Raw genomic sequence first — 12367 nt, 5'->3', positions numbered from 1 at the left:
ATATTCGGGTGACATGGACTCAATTTTGGAGAAGTCAGGACAGTCTGTGACAGCTAAATCCTCTGCTTGCACCTTCATGATGGTGGGACTGTTAATAATCCTGGGTATAAACCCCATGCACAATCACAATGTGGGTGACCATCCAGGTGTGAACCAACGTAAGCAGAGGTCGAGGTTTGGCGCCAACACCACATGGAGGAACACCGCCCCTCTGTGTTACTAGACATTACTAGATGGAAGATGACTCTTATCAACCAGTGCAATATCACCACTTTGCTTATTGGGAGGCTTGAAGTGGAGGAACCCATTTTTATTCTCCAGAGCTAAATTCCGGTCAACCCTTCCCCATCTCTTCCAACATACAGTACAACTGATGTCTTTTGAGGTTATGATGGACATCATAGTAAGATCCAAACCTCCTTACATTTCAAGGATACAGCTCTAAAACAATGTTTGCAAGCTGGCTGCTAGTTAGTACACCAGACAGAACCTATTGGTAACTCTCTAGGAGGCTTCCAGATCAGCTAGTTTATAATCTTGCTATCACTACTCTGCCAGATAGTGTCTGGAGGGAGTCCGAGTAGTTTGTATGCGGGTGGGGGGGACTGTGAAGGCCACATTATGTCAAGGATCGGGTATATTCTTACCATGTGTACACCATATCCAAAAATTTCATTACTTCATACAGCATAACTCTCCCTATACTTTTTCTTACTATTGAATACACCATGAATTTTCAAAGTAATAGAGCAAGCTTATCTGCGAAAAGACCTAAACCTCACAAACACTTCCTAGTTCATTTCACAAATATACATGGCCTCAGTTCTAATCTCAACGATGTCTATTTCCACTTGCAGTCTGCCAAATCCCATGTACTCAAAGGTGGTACTTGTGCATATATCCGTTCTGATATTCCCTGTCAGAGACTTGGTAATTTGGAATCTCCTCTTTTCGATCTTCTCTGCCTTAAAATCTCTCTACATCATTCTGTCAAATTCATCTGTTGTCTCTACCATTCTCTGAACTCCACAAATCACTTGGAGCTCTATGACTTCCTCCCTTTGCAACTTGACTTTCTCCAGTCCAACTTTCCTAACAGTGAGGAAACTTTCCTTGGTGATTTTAATGTTCACAACTCCAGCTGGCTTCCGTTTTCTAGTCACACTGACCCAGCTGGTCAAGATGCTGAGGCTTTTGCAATTATTAACAACTTTGCACAGATTTTTCATTTACCTATCAGAATACTGGACAATCCTAACCATATAGCCAATGCGCTTGATCTTTTTCTCACAAACACCCCTTCTAAGTACATGGTCGAAGTGAGTGGTCCTTTAGGCACCTCAGATCACAATTTGGTGACTGTCTCTTCTCCAATGGAGCCTTTATCTCATGGCTATTCCCAATCTTGTGTTGTTTGGCATTCAAAGAATGCAAAATGGGATGACCTGCGAGATTTCTTTCTTTCTTTCTTCTTTTCTTTGGTTGGATAACTGTTTCAAAACTACCGATGTCAAAGTTTGCTCAGATCATGTCAGTGAAATTATTTGTACGAATGTAATCCTTATTCCACACTCCACCTTAAAATCTCGTCCTTTTATCTAAACCTAGGTTTTCCAATAAATGTGCTAAAGCTGTTGTTCATGAGAAGAATGTTGCATATCAAAATTGCCTCATTTCCAATTCTTCAGTTTCATTTTCTGCCTACACCAAAGTTTGCAACAATTGTAAAGCAGTTATTAATCAGTCCAAACTAGATTTTGAATGGCTAAGAGTAGAAAACTTGCTTTTTGCCCTAATGGTAGCTGAGCATTCTGGTCTCTTGCCAAAGCTATCGGCTGCAGCTTTTGCCAATCTCTGCTCACACCTCTGTCAAAACCAGATGGGTCTATTGTCACTTCATCCAAGGATGAAGCTGACCTGCTAGCATTCCATTTTTCTTCGAACTCATGTATTAATGATCTTGGAAAAAAACCTCACACCATTCCCAACACGCTGCATTACAATGCCTCCTGTGGTCTGATGTAAGAAGGATTTTGACAAATCTTGATGCAAAGAAAGCTCCAGGTCCTGATGGTATTTCTCCACTTGTTCTAAAAACCTGTGCTCCTGAACTTACTCCTGTTCTTTGCCTCCTTGTTTCACTTTCTTATTCCAAAGGTGTTTTTCCTTCTGCTTGGAAATTTGCTCATATCCAGCCAGTTCCTAAAAAGAGTGACAAATCCCTCCCATCGCAATTACTTCTACTCTTTCTAAAGTATGGAGAAATCAATTAACCGCCAACTCTTAAACTACCTAAAAACCTTCTATCTGATCAACGATCATCAGTTTGGATTCCATCAGTGTCAATCCACTGGTGATATTCTGGCTTATGTTATGGGCAAATTCAATGGAAAAGTTCGGTGAAACACAAGCACAAGTAGTTGCTCTTGACATCTCAAAGGCATTCGACCTTGTTTGGCATAAAGGTCTTCTAAACAAGCTTCCATCTTATAGTTTGTCAACTGTTTTTTGTAATTGGTTATCCAGTGTTCTCTCTGACTGCTCACTGAGGACGATGGTAGATGGCTCTCTGTTTTCTAACTTCTCCACTAATGCTGGTGTCCCCCAAGGTTCAGTTCTTTCCCCCACTCTTTTCCTCTTGTATATTAATGACCTTCTTCCATTGACTGTAAATCCTATCCATATCCATATTTTGCTGATGAAAGCACATTGCATTCCACTTTCCAGTTTTAGAAACCTTGTCCTGCTCAATCAGCTTCAACTTCTCGAATATTGCTACCAATTCCTTAAATGCCGATCTCCAGGTAATTCTCCAGTGGGACAAAGTCAACTTAGTTGATTTTAATCCTTCTAAAACTCAGTCCTGTCTTATATCTTGCAAAAAGGATCCTTCTGCTCCTTTGCTTATCTTTGGTGACACTCCAATTTCTAGGCAAGATGATATACCTCTTTTGGGGATTACCCTGACTTCTAATCTCTCTTGGCACAATCACATTACAAATATTGCTTCCTCTGCACCTAAAAAAATGTGGTTTCTCTTTTGCTCTTGGCGTTACTTTTCTTCCAAACAGCTGAACACTCTGTACAAATCGCAAATCCACCCTACCATGGATATTGTTCCTACATTTGGGGCAGTGCCCCCAAAACCTCTTTCAGGCTTCTAGATTCCATTCAGAAGAGGGCAGTTAGGTTAATTAATGACTCATCTCTAACAGGTTCTCTCCACTCTGTCTCATAGATGTACTGTTGCTGCTGCCTGCCTTTTCTACAGATACTTCCATGGGCACTGTTCACTGTTCTTCTGAATTAGCTTCTATAATTCCCACTCTCTCTCTTTCAAAACAGTCCTAACACATGCCGCCACTAGCCAACATCCATTTACTGTCCAACTTCAAACTCACAGAACTCTGCAGTTTTCGGGAACAACCTTCCTTCATATATATTTCCTGAAAATTACAGTCTACAGAAGTTCAAGTCTAATGTCGACAAATATCTTCTTTCATTTTCTCAACCTCCAACCCAAGCACAGTACTAAGTATTATAGGTTCTAATACCTCTCGTGTTTGGGGGTTTCATTAAAAAAAAAAAAAGATAACGTCCAACAATATATGTTGGATTGTGTCTCAAACCCCATATTTTGAATTGTGTGTTATTAGTACACCATAGACACAAAAGAGATAACTAATCATCTAAAAATAATATTGTCCAATTAGTTCGCATTTTCAACCCCTTGAACATGTCTATAAAAAAAAATCAAAAAAAAATCCTTTCATCATAATTCAGTTTTAGTACTTGCACCATCCACATTTTATAAGCACACAGCTTCAAATACGCATGAAAATTTCACTGTACAGCTGAACACACCATATGAAACTACCTGCAGCTGCAGACAGGTGTGCAATGGTATTTGAGGGCCTGGAGATGCAAAAGGGATTAAGGAACCTTTTTAATTTACGCTGAGATGGCTTTGGCTCCTTCGATTGGGGCCCCCCCAAAATAAGTGCCCCTGGGGTAGCACATCTAATGCACCTCCCCTATTTGCACTGTCCTGGCTACAAAGGGCTACAAAGAATATCTTCCTCAGGCCTACAGGGAACACCATCATAAATCCTATCAACTAGATCCCACGAGGTAAAGTTAATAACATTAGAGAGCAGTTATAATCTTTTAAGGGTACAAAAGGTGTTACCATTGTACTCGTTAGTATTAATAATATTAAGAGTAGAAGAACTGAGGATTCAATTAACAAGTTAAGAGCAATGTTCAGAAAAAGTCACAAAGTAGGACTGAAAATGAAACTGTCTGAAATTCTGCAAACACACATTAAGAGGGAGCCTTGTCAAATAATTCGGCCCTAGACAGAATAGAATGGAACAGGCACAGGAATAGAATTTGTCTCAGCTTGGTTTGTGCTCATTAAAAGAAAGACTGGTTTTATAGGTATGGGATACACTTAAACAAAAGGGATGCAAAAATAATAATTGCTGATGCTTTAATAGCATAGAAGCACCGGCAATATTAGATGGGATGGAAACTGCAATCATTGGGGGGTTAGAAAAACTAATAGATTGAAAGTAGCCGCAGGCAGAGGTGAAAATGATTCTCGTACTGCTTCTACTGGAACATGCAGCAGCCTGGAAAGCAAAGCATTGGGGATCACTCGGTGAACAGACAAATACATGGGCTGTGTTAGTGTTACTAAGAGTAAACATAGTTGCATATACGCTAATACTAGGAGCACAGTAACTACATTTGATGAATTTGAAGTACTGGTAATCATCAAATATAAACATTGTAGGGATTGAAGATAAACACAAGAAAGGCACCCGGGGTGAATGGGATCTATCCAGTTATATTAAAGGAGGCAGCAAAGGAAGTAAGCAAACCCTTAACCATAATTATGAGAGCTTCCTTGGACTCAGGGGAGGTACCCATAGACTGGAAATGTGCAAATGTGACCCCAATTCACAAAGGAGGATCAAAGGCTGACACAAGTAATTATAGACCTGTGAGCTTAACTTCTGTTCCAGGAAAATTAATGGAGGCACTGGTTAAAGAAGCACTGCAGGATCATTTAGACAAGACTTCAGTTATAGCTCGGACACAGCATGGTTTTGTTAAGGGAAAGTCTTGCCTGACCAATTTGATTGGATACTATGATGCAGTCACAAAAGAACTGGATGCAGGGAATAGCTTTGATATTATATACTTGGATCTTAGAAAGGCTTTTGATACTGTTGCACATGGAAGACTGCTACACAAATTGGAGCAGTGTGACATTGGAGGCAAATTGCTGCTATGGATAAAGGGGTGGTTGAGGGGGAGAAGACAGAGAGTGGTAATCAATGGACACTGCTCATCGTGGACTAATGTTATTAGTGGAGTCCCTCAGGGCTCAGTGTTGGGTCCATTATTGTTTTCTGTATTTATAAATGATATTGATGATGGTATATCAAGCTTAATGTCCAAGTTTGCAGATGATACAAAGGTTGGCAGGGTTGTCAAGGCCACTACTGACACTATGCTGCTGCATCAGGATCTGGAAAGGTTGAGCAGATGGGCTGAGAGGTGGCAAATGAAGTTTAACATTGACAAATGTAAAGTACTACACATGGGAAACAGCAACCCCAGAGCAACGTATCAACTCTGTGGTACTACACTGACAGTGGTAGAGAATGAAAGGGACTTGGGGGTGGTTGTGCAGGCAGATATGAAGTTCTCTGAGCAGTGCAGACGGGCTGCAAGAGTAGCTCATGGAGTACAGTACTGTCAATGATATACAGGAATTTTTCCAGCAGGGATATGGAGGTGATTATTCCCTTGTATAAGGCAATGGTCAGGCCACACCTAGAGTACTATATACAGGTCTGGAGGCCTCATTTCAAGAAGGATGTAGAGCTGCTGGAACGAGTACAGAGAAGGGAAACAAGATTAGTGAATGGAACAAAGGGGTGCTCTTACGAAGAAAGGCTTAAGTTTTGCAAATTACAGTGTCTGGAGACTAGGCACCAGCGAGGTGATCTAATAGAGGTGTATAAAGCCTTGAATGGTTTGAGCATGCTCAATGCTGATGGGATTCTTCCTCTAGCTCAGAATAATCACCTGAGAGGGCATAAATTCAAATTGAGGAAAGACAGATGTAGGATAGACGTGCGGAAATTTGCCTTTAGCCAGCGGGTGGTTGGTTGGTTGAACAGACTTCCATCCCTTGTAGTGGAGGTTGATAGCCTAAATAAGTTTAAGGCTCAGCTGGACAGGTATTTTGAACGAACAGAGGGTGAAGTGGAAGTGGGTTTTTTTTTTTTTTTTTTTTTTTTTTTTGGCTGATGCTGCATAAGCTTGCTTTCTTGCATCAAATGCCTCTACTAATGCTAATGCTAATATCTAAGAAAGTGACACACAGACATAACAGATTCAGAATTTGAATTTGTGGGGGGGAGTACAATGAGCATTAGTAGAGGCATACAATGCAAGAAAGCAAGCTTATACAGCATCAGCCAAAAAAACAAAAACCTTCCCATTTCCACCAGCCATTCACTTCAAAAGTTTGTCTAGTTCTGCCTTGAATTTATTTAAGCTGTCAACTTCCACAACAACAGATGATAGTTTGTTCCAGCAATCAACTACACACTGGCTAAAATCAAATTTCCACACATCTATTCTACAACTCTTTCCTCAATTTGAATTTATGCCCCCTTCCCAAGTGCATAATCTGAGCAAGAGGAAGAATTCTATCAACATGAGCTTGCTCAAACCATTCAACCTCATACACCTCAATTAGTACAGAAAGGACAGCCAAAACAGGACAGGAAGAGTACAGAAGTTAAGCTCTTGGTTAAGAAACCCAAAAAATCAAAAATCATGAAGTGAACATGGGTGGACAACTGCAAAGTTGAAGTTTGGTATGACATAAGTACTGGGAGTAAAAATGGGTAGAGGTGTGTGTGTGTGTGTGTGTGTGTGTGTGTGTGTGTGTGTGTGTGTGTGTGGGTGGGTGGGTGGTAGAGAGAGAGTGCTATAGGCTTAATGATTGTGATAAGAATAACAAACTGTAGAGATACAGTGAAACTTCTCCTAACGGACATCTCTCTACAACGGACATTTTCAAATTCCCCAACTCACCTCTATTGGTTTTAACGTGTTTGCAGCTTCTGTCTAGCGGACATTCTCTGTAACGGATGCGGACAGACAATCTGCACTGTTTCGTTTAGATTAGCACTTAATTTGCTCTCCCCATAATGGACAGCGGGTGAGCTCACGGCCCTTTTTCTAGGAACTTTTCTTCCACGTATTGCCTCAGTCGTATGTTTATTTTCTATTTCCGATTCTCTGAATTTTATCAAGGTTTACGTCGCGGTTCTAAACCCTTTTTCAAGAATTTTAAGGCACGTGTAAACTTCTGATGAATTCGGTGTGTGCAGGGGGGGGGAAATGGTCGGCCTTTCGTCTTTTCAGTTTCAGTTTTCAGTTTTGTTCAGTGTCGTGTGAAGTGCACAATGTCTTCTTGTAAACATTTAACTTTAAAAGATAAAGTCGAACTCATTAATCCGTATGATCGGCAAAAAAAAAGCGTTCACAATCTCGCTGCAAAATTCAAAATCGGGAAGACGCAGGTAAGCGACATCCTAAAGAAAAAAAATGAACTGCTCAAACACTTTTGGCAACACAGAAATGATCAGGTTCAAAATCATTCCCGTAAACTGTTGGACTTCAAATTGACAATGTTACGTATGAGTGGTTTTGTCGTGCATGTTCTAAAAAAATTCCCATTAATGGGCCTATTATTAGGGTAAAGGCTTTGGAGGGTGCGAAATCTATGGGAGCAAATGAGTTCAAAGCTTCTGTGGGATGGCTAGACAAGTTAAAAACTCGGCATAAAATTTCTTGGAAAACCGTAAGTGGTGAAGGTGGATCTGTTAATACTGGGGTTGTAACAGAGTGGACCGTCAAATTGGAAGATTTATGTCATGATTTTGAAGCTAAGGGTATTTACAACTGTGACGAAAAAGGGTTTAGGGAAAAAGAGATGTTTTTTAAAGCTCTTCCTGAAAAAACAATGAGTCTAAAAAACGAAAAGTGCCAGGGCAGAAAAATTTCTAAGGAATGCTTGACTGTACTATTGTGTACAAATATGCTGGGAGACTTTGAACAACCTCTTGTTATAGGAAAACCACAAAATCCTCATTTCAAGGGCATAAAGTTGAATCTTTTGAATGTTGACTGGAAGTCTAATAAAAAAGCGTAGATGACACGAGATATCATGAGCGAATGGATAAGTCACTTTATATATAAAACATGATTCGTCAAAACAGAAAAATTATTCTTTTCGTGGATAATGCTGCATCTCACCCGCACATTGAATTGTCCAACATTCAAATTGTTTTTCTGCCACCAAACACATCTGCAGAGTGTCAGCCCTTGGATCAAGGGATAATAAAAAATTTTAAACTTCACTACAAAAAACGTGTTTTAAGACATCTCATTGCAAACATGAACGATGTAACATGTGCGAGTGACCTTGCAAAGAAAATCAGCATCCTAGATGCGATTCAGTGGATTTCCTCTTCAGTAAACGTAATTAGAAAACAAACTGTCGTGAACTGTTTTGTAAAGTCTAGCTTCTCAAACGCAAAAATTGAAGTTGTGAACAGCAATGTGGAGCACCAAGAAGAACAAGAACTTCAACATCTATTGATAATGTACGATACTTCTGCTACAAGTGACCCTGGCTACAAAGATATAGACTCGAACCTCACTACAGAAGATGGTGCTCTAGATATCAACGACATTATCATTGATATTTTTCAAGAAGTTCCCCATGAGGATGAAGAAATGGGAGGAGGTCATTCTGTCGAAGAACATATTAACGACAAACCACCGATGAAAATAGAAGAAGCGCTCGTACAAATCAATCGTTTAAAAATGTTTTTCGCCGCTGAAGAAGATACTGAAGGACTTTCGATGGTTTCTTCACTCCAAACAAATGTTGAAAACAAAATTATCAGCCGGAAGAAGGTGCAGAAGAAAATAAGTGATTACTGTATGTATTTTTCTTAAGATAAAGTCATAATATGCATAGCACAATTGTATGTATATTTTTTACAAAAATATTGTTCAAGTATATATTTTAATTTATTTTACATTAAACGTTTAACGATTTTTTTTTTTTTTTCTCCCTCAGACTTCTTGTTAGCGGACACTTCTCTCTAACAGACACATTTTCGTTCCCCATGGCTGTCCGTTAAAGGGAAGTTTCACTGTATATAGATTGGGCCAGTAAACCAGAATGTCTTATATGGGGAGGAGGGATTTTAACTTACAAGATATTATGTGGAACCTAGGGGTTCCACATAATATCTTGGCACTTATACAATGCTAAGCCTTTTGTGGATTGACTGGATGACTGTTTTCTGTACCAGCATGTTAGAAAGGCAACAAGAAAAGGCAATATCCTTGATCTGATTAATAGTAGTGACTCTTCACACATTAAAAATCTGCAGATAAAGAACCACTAGTTGGCAGTGATCACAATATTGATGTGGGATTTACTTAAATAATGTAACCACCATTAAAGGTAAAAGATTTTGCTTCATAAAGATGACTACAATGATCGCAAACAGTTTATGAATTCTATACAGTGGAACCAACTGATGATGTTACCAAATGCAAAAGGGAAGCATTTGGGGAAATAACCATAGACATTACTAGGCCTTTGATATCAACTAAGAGATAGAGTTAAAGGCTTAAAGCTAAATAGATATCAGATGAATTGATGACACTTTTGGCAGAGAAGAAAAAAGCATGGGAGGCAAAGAAATTATCAGGTGATACAGATATGCAGGGCAGACACAGCAGTCATAAACTAGTCTCAATCAAGTCGCAAAGGAGATTAGGAGAGCTCCTTTGTGACTTGATTGAGCTATTGCAGATTACATGAAGTCTGGGTAAAGAATTCAAAGAAAAGTAGCACAGACAGCAAACACTAGAAGGTAATGGATAACTCACAATGGTTGACTAGTTATGAATAGTTTAACTGTTGATGATCCTGCTCAGTTTGCTAACAAATCGAATAAGTATTTTGAATCTACCTTCACACATGAGAAATTTTTTAGGGACAAGGACAGCAGAAGTGTTTCAAATTCTATCAAACAGCTAAATGGTTTTACATGCTTAAAGGAAAGTGCAGACATTGAAGCTAAATGTAAAGAAGGCACAAAAGCTGGATGGGATTTAATTAGATTTAAAGGAAGTAAAAGAGATAATCAAACCTTTAGGCATGACTATGAGAGCATCCAAAGATTCAGAGGAGATCCCAGTAGACTGGAGATGTGCACAAGTATCCCCAATTCACAGAGGAAGATCAAAAGGTGACATAAATAATTAAAGACTTGTTAGACTCACTTCAATTCTAGCAATCAAGCACCCACTGGCTAAAGGCAAATTTCCACACATCAATTCTACAACTGTCTTTCCTTAATTTGAATTTACGCCCCCTCAATTTGTTTTCTAAGCAAGAGGAAAAATCTCATTAGAATTCAGCCTGCCCAATTCATTCAAGGCCTTATACAACTCAATCAGATCACCTCACAGGTACCTAGTCTCCAGACACTGCAATTTGCAGAACTTAAGCCTATCTCGGTAACAGCAACCATGTGTTCCACACATTAATCTCATTACCGTTCTCTGTACTCATTCTAGTACTTCAACATCTTTCCTAAAATAAGGCGTCCAGACCTGTATGCAGTATTCAAGGAGTGGCCTGACCACTGCCTTATACAAGAGGATAATCATCTCCTTATCCCTGCTAGTAAAATGCCTATATATATCATTGACAATATCCCATGACCTACTCTGCCAGCCTGTCTGCACTGATCAAAAAACTTCATATCTGACTGCACAATTACCCCCAGGTCTCTTTCATTCTCTACTACCCAAAGTGTAACACTACCCAGTTGGTACATTTCTCTGGGTTTACTGCTACCCATATGCAGTACTTTGCATTTGTCAATGTTAAACATCAGTTGCCACCTCTCAGCCCATCTGCCCAACTTTTTCAGATCCTGTTGCAGCAGCATACTGTCATTACTATTATTAACAACCCTGCCAACCTTTGTATCATCTGCAAATTTTGGCATTAAGCTTGATATACCTTTATCAATATCATTGATAAATACAGAAAACAACAATGGACACAACATGGACCCCTGGGGAACTGCACTAATAACATCAGTTCATGAAGAGCAGTGTCCATTGATTACAACACTGTCTTTTACCACTCAACCATCCTTTAATCCATTGTAGCAACTTGCCCTTAATGCCATACTACTCCAACTTTGTTCAGTAGTCTTCCATTTGCAACAGTATAAAAGCTTTCCTGAAATCCAAGTATATGATATCAAAATTATTTTTTGCATTCAATTCCTTTGTTACCACATCATAGTATCCAATCAAATTGGTCAGCTAAGACTTCCCCTTAACAAACGCATGATGTGTCCGAGCTATAACTGAAGTCTTGTCTAGATAATCCTGCAGTGCTTCTTTAACTAGCGATTCCATTATTTTCCCAGAAACAGAAGTTAAACTAATAAGTCTGTAATTACTCATGTCACCTTTTGATCCCCCTTTTTGAACTGGGGATATATTTGCACATCTCCAGTCCGTGGGAACCTCCCAAGTCCAAGGGTGCCCTAATAATCATGGCTAAGGGTCTGCTTACTTCCTTTGCTGCCTCCTGTAATATAATTGGATAGATCTCACTCATCCACTTCAGGTGCCTTCCTTATGTTTAACTTCAGTAATTTCTCCTTCACTTTGCTCTCAGTGATTAAAAAATCATTTAACTCCCTGTTAGAGTTTGATAGGCTTCTTTTCTCCACTTCCATACAGAATTCCTGATGTGTGAATGTAAAGGCAAAATACTCATTCATTTTGTCACCTACCTACAATTTAATCTACAACAATCGAACGATCAATATCAAGTGCACCAATCTGATTCATCCCCATCCTTCTAGAGCAGGGGTTCCCAAACTTTTTGAAGCATCGACCCCTTACAAGAAAAAAATATTTCTATCGACCCCCCCTTTAAAACTTAATTATTACTATAACTCTAAAACAATATATAAATAGTGTTAAATTTAGATTTTGTTCAGATGGAAAGACAATCTATGTACAAGTAGAATTTTAAACTTTTTTTTTTAGTCTTCAACACAAAATTTTTGACTTTTTTGAATGCCTAATAATCTTCAACGGAAACAAATGGGATTCTCAAAGTGGGCACTTCCCTCTATATAGCACTCAAAACACATATTGTTAAAAATTTCAATATAATTATGATAAGTGTTTGGATTTTTTTAATTAGTGGTGTTTA

At 39.1% G+C, this 12367-nt stretch overlaps 1 protein-coding gene across 4 annotated transcripts in view; it reads right to left on the bottom strand.

Annotated features, from left to right (window-relative positions):
- The window catches only part of Sac1 (phosphatidylinositol-3-phosphatase SAC1), a 677000-nt gene that overhangs the window by 598268 nt on the left and 66365 nt on the right, over positions 1-12367 (bottom strand). The window lies entirely within an intron of this gene.

Source organism: Mastigoproctus giganteus, chromosome 10 (assembly GCF_048544385.1).
Source record: "Mastigoproctus giganteus isolate SK-2022 chromosome 10, ASM4854438v1, whole genome shotgun sequence".
Taxonomy (NCBI): Eukaryota; Metazoa; Arthropoda; class Arachnida; order Uropygi; family Thelyphonidae; genus Mastigoproctus; species Mastigoproctus giganteus.
The sequence above is the reverse complement of the archived record's forward strand: the minus strand, read 5'-3'. Positions and strand labels throughout refer to the sequence as shown.